A 7,435-nucleotide genomic window follows, 5' to 3' on the forward strand; every position below is an offset into this window, starting at 1 on the left:
TCCCATTGTCCCACTGGACTTCATGAACCCCAAGTTCAAAGATTGACAACAGCAGAACATTAACTCAAGCATGGAGCCCCTCGGAGTGTGGTCCTGTGTGACCACCCAGGGTGCTTACCCAGGAAGCCAGCCCTGTGTGGAAAGCCATAGACGTCAATGGTGAGATAATACGCTGAGATGACTCACATGTGCTCCCACCTCCCGCCGCCTCTCTGGCACAAGTTCTCGGCCACCTGATCCCTGAACCTGGAGCCCAACATCCCCCTTTCAAGCTTACATCAACTGCCACCTTCTGCCTGGGCAACAAGTGGGTCATTCTTCCATTTTCCTTCAGCCCCATCCAAGACCTGGTACCAGAGCATGGAGGCTCCGGGTCGGGCATGCTCCTGTAGCAGCTCCTGAGCTGCAAATGCCCTGGTGATGGTGTGTGTAGCTCAGTGGGTCCTCTCATCCACCCCAGAGACTGAACGCGTCCCTGCACGGAAGGCGCAGCTATTTGAGGAGTCACCCATCAGACATGGGTTGGGGGAAGAGCCCTGTGGGAAAGAAAACTGATTTTCCAGGACCCTTGCCCTCCCCAAGCACGCCTCACATTTTTCCCTTTTCACTGGGCCCCACAAATTGTGTAACCAACCCTGATGTTCCCTTTCCCTAGGATGCACTTCCTCTTTTCTCCCTTTGTTTACTGCAAAATAATAGCAGTAAGAGCTGGCGCTGTGGCATAGCAGGTAAAGCCACTGCCTGCAGTGCTGGCATACCATATGGGTGTCAGTTTGAGTCCTGGCTGCTCCACTTCCGATCCAGCTCTCTGCTATGGCCTGGGAAAGCAGTAAAAGATGGCTCAAGTCCTTGGGCCCCTGCACCGGCATGGGCAACACGGAAGAAGTTTCTGGCTCATGGCTTCAGATCAGCGCAGCTCTGGCCATTGCGGCCAATTGGTGAGTGAACCAGTGGATGGAAGATCTCTTTCTCTCTCTCTCTCTCTCTCTCTCTCTCTCTGCCTCTCCATTCTTTATGTAACTCAGGCTTTCAAATAAATAAATAAATCTTTAAAAATAATAATAGCAGTAATGGTAACCATCACTTGTTGGGCTCTGTACCACACGCTAAGCACTTCAGGCTGTAAGGAAGAGAAGACATTCAGGTAACGTTTGTGAACAGAGTAAGTTCAGGTGAAGGGGAGATGGCTTCCAGGAGAGGTGTCTGAAAGTCAGAGGCACTGGAGCTGACCCTGAGGGCTTCGCGGCAACTTAGCGCACCCAGGGCCTCCTTGTTCTGTGGGGAGGGCACGAGGGGAGGCTCCGACCTCGGATAATGGGAGCAATCAGGGAAGAGCCACAGAGATCCTCAGCTGCAGCGACCGTGGAGAGCACATTGTAACGCCCTGGCACGAGGTGACCCAGTGCCTTCTGACCACTGCTTTTGGGTCACTTCCAGGCCTCTGTAACCCAAAGCGAGAAGCTGCTCCATTTGAGCGAGCACTGTGAGGTCTGCTCCTCCCGCACACATCTTCGCCTGTAAATAAAAACCTCAGCCTCTCATTGAGAGGCAAGTCCTCACCCGACCACCATCCCAGCAGAGAAGGGGGCTTCTCTAGGGCCTGGGTAACCAGTCCAGGGCACCCCATATGAGAGGAGGAGCTAAGAGATCATCAAAATAGCTGGCTTTTCGCTAACTCACGGAAGGCAAGCAGCATTGTCCCAAGTCGGGAATGCTTTAAGCCAGAGATTTTCAGGTTTCGCTGTGCATCAGAATCACCCGCTAGGCTTAAGACACAGAGCCTGGCCCTATCCAGAGTCTTGATGCACAGCATGTGGGCTAGACTCTGAGAACTGGTTTTTCTAGCAACTTCTCTGACCAATGCATCTGGTCTGGAAACCATGCTTTGAACCTGGAGCAGAATAGTTTCCCTTCTCTCTCCCTCTCTCTCTCTCTCTCTCTCTCTCTCTTTTTTTTTTTTTTTTTAGCCTTTTGGTTGACATATAACATTTGTACATATTTGTGAGATATGAGGCAATATTCTTTTTAAAAAAGGTTTATTTAGGGGCTAGTGCTGTGGTGCAGCCGGTTAAAGCCCTGGCTTGAAGCGCCGGCATCCCATATGGGCACAGATTTGCTCCTCTTCTGATCCAGCTCTCTGCTATGGCCTGGGAAAGCAGTAGAAGATGGCCCAAGTCCTTGGGTCCCTGTACCCATGTGGGAGACTGGGAGGAGGCACCTGGCTCCTGACTTTGGATCAGCCCAGCTCCAGCTGTTGCAGCCATTTGGGGAGTAAACCAATGGATGGAAGACGTCTCTCTCTGCCTCTCTGTAACTCTGCCTTTCAAATAAATAAATGGCTTTTTTAAAAAAGATTTATTTGTTAATTTACTTGAAAGGCAGAGAGACAAAGAGAAAGGAAGACACAGAGAGAGCAAGAACTTTCATCTGTTGGTTCAGTTTCCAAATGTCTGATTCACACCAAACCAAGGAGCCCAGAACTCCATCCTGGTCTCCTATGTGGATGGCTCCTGCTGCTTTCCCTGGCACATTAGCAGGGAGCTGGATCAGAAGCAGAGCAGCTGAGACTCAAACCAGCACTTTGATATGTGATACCCACATTGCCAGTGGTGGCTTAACCTGCTGTGTCACAACATGGCCCTCGATGTTCCAACTACATGTATGTTGGGAGACAATCAAATCGTGGTCATCAGCACACCCCTCACCTCCAACTCTGCTCATTTCTTCATGGTAAGTACATTAAAATTCCTTTATTTTAAGACATATCATGCATGATTGTTCATTAAGTTCACCCTGTTTACCAGAGTGGCCCTTTGGAAAGAGGACTCTACAACATCATCTTCTTCAAGGTGATGTTGTTCCTGCCCCCTCGCCTACCACTTCCTCCACTGCCCAGCCACACCTGACTTCTCTCAAACTCTCCCCACTATAGTCTATTTCCCTGTGTTTTTTTTTTTTTTTAATCCAGAACCATATAAAAATAAGAATCAGCCCTAATCCTGCTACCCAGAGATTATCGCTACTGACATGAATGTGCCTGGTAAGAAAGAACCAAGTGAAAGAAGCTACTTTGTAAGTTGCCAGCAAGTCACTTCGGAGCAAAGCTTGCAAAATCTCCCAAGCGCCTCCTCAGAAATGCTTCAGTGTGAGACAGCAGGTACCCAGCCCAGGAAAAGGGGGTGCCCACATTCCCTCACGTCACAAGGATTGCCCTGCTCATGAAGTGTTGCTAATTTTCACAATACTAGTTGTCTTTTTTTCTTTAATTCAGACATACACACAGAGAAAGAGAGAGAGAGAGAGAAACACATGCTCCCATCTGCTGATTCACTCCCCAGATGCCTGCAGTGGCCCTGGCCAAAGCCAGAAACCAACTAGCATGGCAGGGACCCAACTACTTGAGCCATTACCTGCTGCCTCTGAGGGTCTGCATTGGCAGAAGCCGGAGTCAGAAGCCAAACACTTTGATATGGATGCAGGCATCTTGATACGTTTTAACCACTCGGCCACATGCCTTTTTTTTTTTTTTAATTTTTATTTTTTTGACAGGCAGAGTGGACAGTGAGAGAGAGAGACAGAGAGAAAGGTCTTCCTTTTCCGTTAGTTCACCCCTCAATGGCCGCTGAGGCCAGCGCACCGTGCTGATCCGAAGGCAGGAGCCAGGTGCTTCTCCTGGTCTCCCATGCGGGTGCAGAGCCCAAGTACTTGGGCCATCCTCCACTGCCTTCCTGGGCCACAGCAGAGAGCTGGACTGGAAGAGGAGCAAGTGGGACAGAATCCGGCTCCCCGACTGGGACCAGAACCCATGGTGCCGGCGCTGCAGGCGGAGGATTAGCCTACTGAGCTGCGGCGCCAGCCAACATGCCTGCCCTTGCAACAATAATCTTGTGAAGCATTTTACAAAACTCTTACAGGTACGTTGTTTTATATGAGGTGTTTGCTGAGAGAGGGTTCCTCAAGGTCTCAAAACCAAAGTCAGGACTGAAATTGGGCCTTTTGTTCTTCCCCTGTGGCGAGGGATCCTACCAATGATGCGGGCTGGGTGCACAGTCTGGCTAAGGCTTCAGAGGCGGTCTCCTGCCAACCACTCCTAGCAGCTTTTTCTCCTGCTGAAATTCCCTCTCCTCTCTGTCCCCAGAGTCCCCTGCCAAATACTCTGGGCAGAAACCAGGCAGCTGAAAGTCTTCACATCTAGGTCACTCTCTCCTGGTTGCTTATGTGCTGTCACTGGCCCAGTCTTCCTCCTCACTCTTGAGAGGTGATCCCAAAGGAAACATTCAGAATTAGATTACTGGATGGCGAAGGGTAGTGGGAAGTCACATGACCCAAGGGTCTCTGGAGTAGAGACCCAGAAGTCTCCTTGGTGAGGACACTTTAAGTAGCAAGTGACTCGATCCCCAAGCTGGACAATCTTGGGAGCCAGGGTCCTTAGTCCCACCGCAAGTGACCACCTGCATTGTGTCTAGGCCAGCTCAAGTCATTTTTAATTGTCTTCTCAGAGAATCGGTTTCACCTGTCCCTGTCTTCGAAACCAGCGTGAGCTTACCTGCCATACCCTGTAAGGACCAAGAGGATCATAAGCAAAGTTGGAGGGGTACAGAAGCACGAACAGCAAAGTGGGTGTTCTTGAGACTGGGGCCTGGGTTCAGGGGCAGGTCAGCGTTGGAGTCTCTTCAATATTGAAACTCGGCTTAAAATTTCCATAATAAAAAGTCCAGACAGAAAAGCAGTCCAGAACAGATACGCCCTGCAGATGATCAAGAACTCTCTGGAATTGTCCCCTTGTCTTCCATCACAGAGCCAAAGACTTTAATTGCCCCACAGCCACACAGCGAGTTGACTTTTACTACATCCTTTATCCCAGCTCAGCAGTCTTTTTACTTGTATTTTGCGTGCAGTAAAGTAAATGTCACATAAAATATGTCCATTTCTATTTTTTTCTCATGGTAAAAATATATGTAACACAATTCACCTCTTTAACCATTTGCACAAATCACTGACACACATGACATTTGCAATATTGGGCCCCCTTATCATTGGCTCTTAAATATTACATGTTAGTGTGCAAAGAATCCATAAACAAAGTGAAATAGGCATACGCTAAGTATTGGACTTGAAGGGCAAATTCAGGGCCTTCGGAGGAAATTTTGACAATAGGAAAGTTTTAGTTTTCACAGCTGACCTCGCTGTCACCACACCCTCGAGAATCCACTCCTCGCCAGGTGTCTAGCTCAGAGCTGATGCCTGAGCTCACCTCCTGCTTAGCAGCAAGAACGAGCTCTTCCAGTAGAAACCTCACTTCATTTTCCCCACTAGGTCCTGTCTCCCTGGGGCTTGTACCCCTCACTCTCAGCAAAGCCAGGCCTCCACCCACACTGCTCATGCAGTCCAGCCTCCCCATCCACGGAGAGGAAATCTTGGCTTCAAGAACACCTGCTTCCACCTCACCTAGCATCCTTCTGGCTTTGAAGCCAGTTAAGCTTTGAGCAAAATGATGGTCATGGCCACAACTCGCAAACCTGCCAGCACATCAAAACCCAGGAGGGAGTTCTAAAAAAAGTGTATGCTCCTGGACCCACCTCAGCCCTACTGCCACCAACGCCTGGCGGCGAGGGACCGGAGCTTGGATGTAGGGAGGGGCTGGCCCACACAGGGTCCTGAAGGCCCTGTTAGTGAGGCTGGATTGTATTTAGTTCAAGTTTCCTCTTTAATGAACTGTGAGGCAGGAAGAGATTCTCGACACCGGTTTGCATAATTGTCAGCAAAGGCGCTCTGTGATTGACCATCATTAAAACAATAGCAATGACCAAACTAGTGACAAAGATAACTAGGATGATTACTTTAATTCCTGGACTGGACAAAGAGATTCCCAGGTAGCTGGTAAAGCATTGCTTATGAGCATCTCTGTGAGGGTGTTTCTAGAAAACACTGGCATTTGAATCAGTGGACTAAGAAGGAAGATCTGCCCTTGCCCAGGGAGGGTGGGTGCCATCTAATTGGTTGAGGGCCCAAACAGAACAACAAGGCAGAGGAAATGCAAATTCACTTTTGCCCTCTCTTCTGGAGCTGGGTCAACTCTTGTCATTGGACGTGAGAACTTCTTGGCCTTTGCACTCTGGGCCTTGTCCCAATGTTTCCTGGTTTCTCAGGCATTCAAACTACAGCTGAGATTTAGACCACCTGAGGTCTAAATCCTGAGGACTTTGGACATGGACCAAACCATTCCACTAGCTTATCTGGTTCTCTTCCTTCTACATGGCCTATCATGGGACTTCTTAGCTTCCATACGCATGTGAGCTAATTCCCTTAATAAATCCCCTCTCATCTATCTATCTATGTATCTATCCTATTGGTTCTGTCTCTCTGGAGAACACTGATTAATACAGCAGCTAACATTTACTGTTCATTGTTTCAGCTGTGAGGCTAAGTACATACTCTCTCACATTGTCAAGCAAGTAATCAGAAAGAGATCTGCTTTTTTTCAATGGTGTCTGTCTTTGAGTAGGAAAGCCAGAGAAGAGTAATGGTCAAGGACTCTGAGCAATATTCACATATTCAGAACCTACAACATAGAGCCCTCTCCAGGGTCAGGGCTGATAGGAACAACCTAACCAATGAAACAATAGCTTCAAGCAAGCTAATTCTGGAATATTTTAGCCCCAATCTTATATCCTTCATTTTATTTACTTTAAATGTATTGCTGTGGGGACCAGCATTGTGGTGTAATGGGTTAAGCTGCCACCTGTGATGCCAGCATTGCATATGGGTGCTGGTTCAAGTCCCAGCTGCCCCACTTCTGATCCAGTTCCCTGCTAATGCACCTGGAAAAGCAGCAGAAGATGGTCCAAGTCCTTGGGCCCTTGAACCCACATGGAATGAAGCTCCTATCTCTTGGCTTCAGCCTGACCCAGCCTGGACATTGTGGCTACTTGGGAGTAAACCAGTGGACAAAAGATCTTTCTATTTCTCCCTCCCTCTTTCTGTAACTTTGCCTTTCAAATAAATAAAATACATATTTAAAAAAATTATTATTGGGATGAGTGGCTGAATGCCCTCCTGCTACTGAGAATGGAAAGGGGCATATTAAAGTCAGCTATCTTTCCTATGCTGTTTGCTGTTGAATGAGTGTTATTCTCTTTTACCAAAAAAATTCTTAAGAGACCAGCCCAATTCTTAATTGTCAGGAAGGATGATCCCAAACCAACAACTCCAGAGTCAACATCATCAGTGATGACTTCAGTTCTGTAATATTTAGTTTGCTTCTGTTCAATGACTTTATTCAGCAACTTGTATCATTCAGCTACTCAGTAGTTCTCAGCCCAGGGTAATTTTATCTCCTAGGGGATATTTAGCAACATTTGGGGACATTTTTGACTCCCACAACAAGAAGACAAGAGGGTACTACTGGTACCTGTGTGTTGAGGCCAGGGAAGAG

At 48.1% G+C, this 7,435-nt stretch overlaps 1 long non-coding RNA gene across 2 annotated transcripts; it reads left to right on the forward strand.

Annotated features, from left to right (window-relative positions):
* The first annotated feature begins 707 nt into the window (after positions 1 to 707).
* Positions 708 to 6,810, forward strand: LOC138848578 (uncharacterized). 2 transcript variants are annotated; one of them, XR_011386517.1, is made up of 3 exons: positions 708 to 938; positions 2,969 to 3,914; positions 4,500 to 6,695. It is a non-coding gene; the product is annotated as an uncharacterized lncRNA (long non-coding RNA). The 2 variants fall into 2 exon arrangements; XR_011386518.1 differs by having other exon boundaries at positions 2,969 to 6,810.
* Positions 6,811 to 7,435: the final 625 nt, after the last annotated feature.

Source organism: Oryctolagus cuniculus, chromosome 2 (assembly GCF_964237555.1).
Source record: "Oryctolagus cuniculus chromosome 2, mOryCun1.1, whole genome shotgun sequence".
NCBI lineage: Eukaryota > Metazoa > Chordata > Mammalia > Lagomorpha > Leporidae > Oryctolagus > Oryctolagus cuniculus.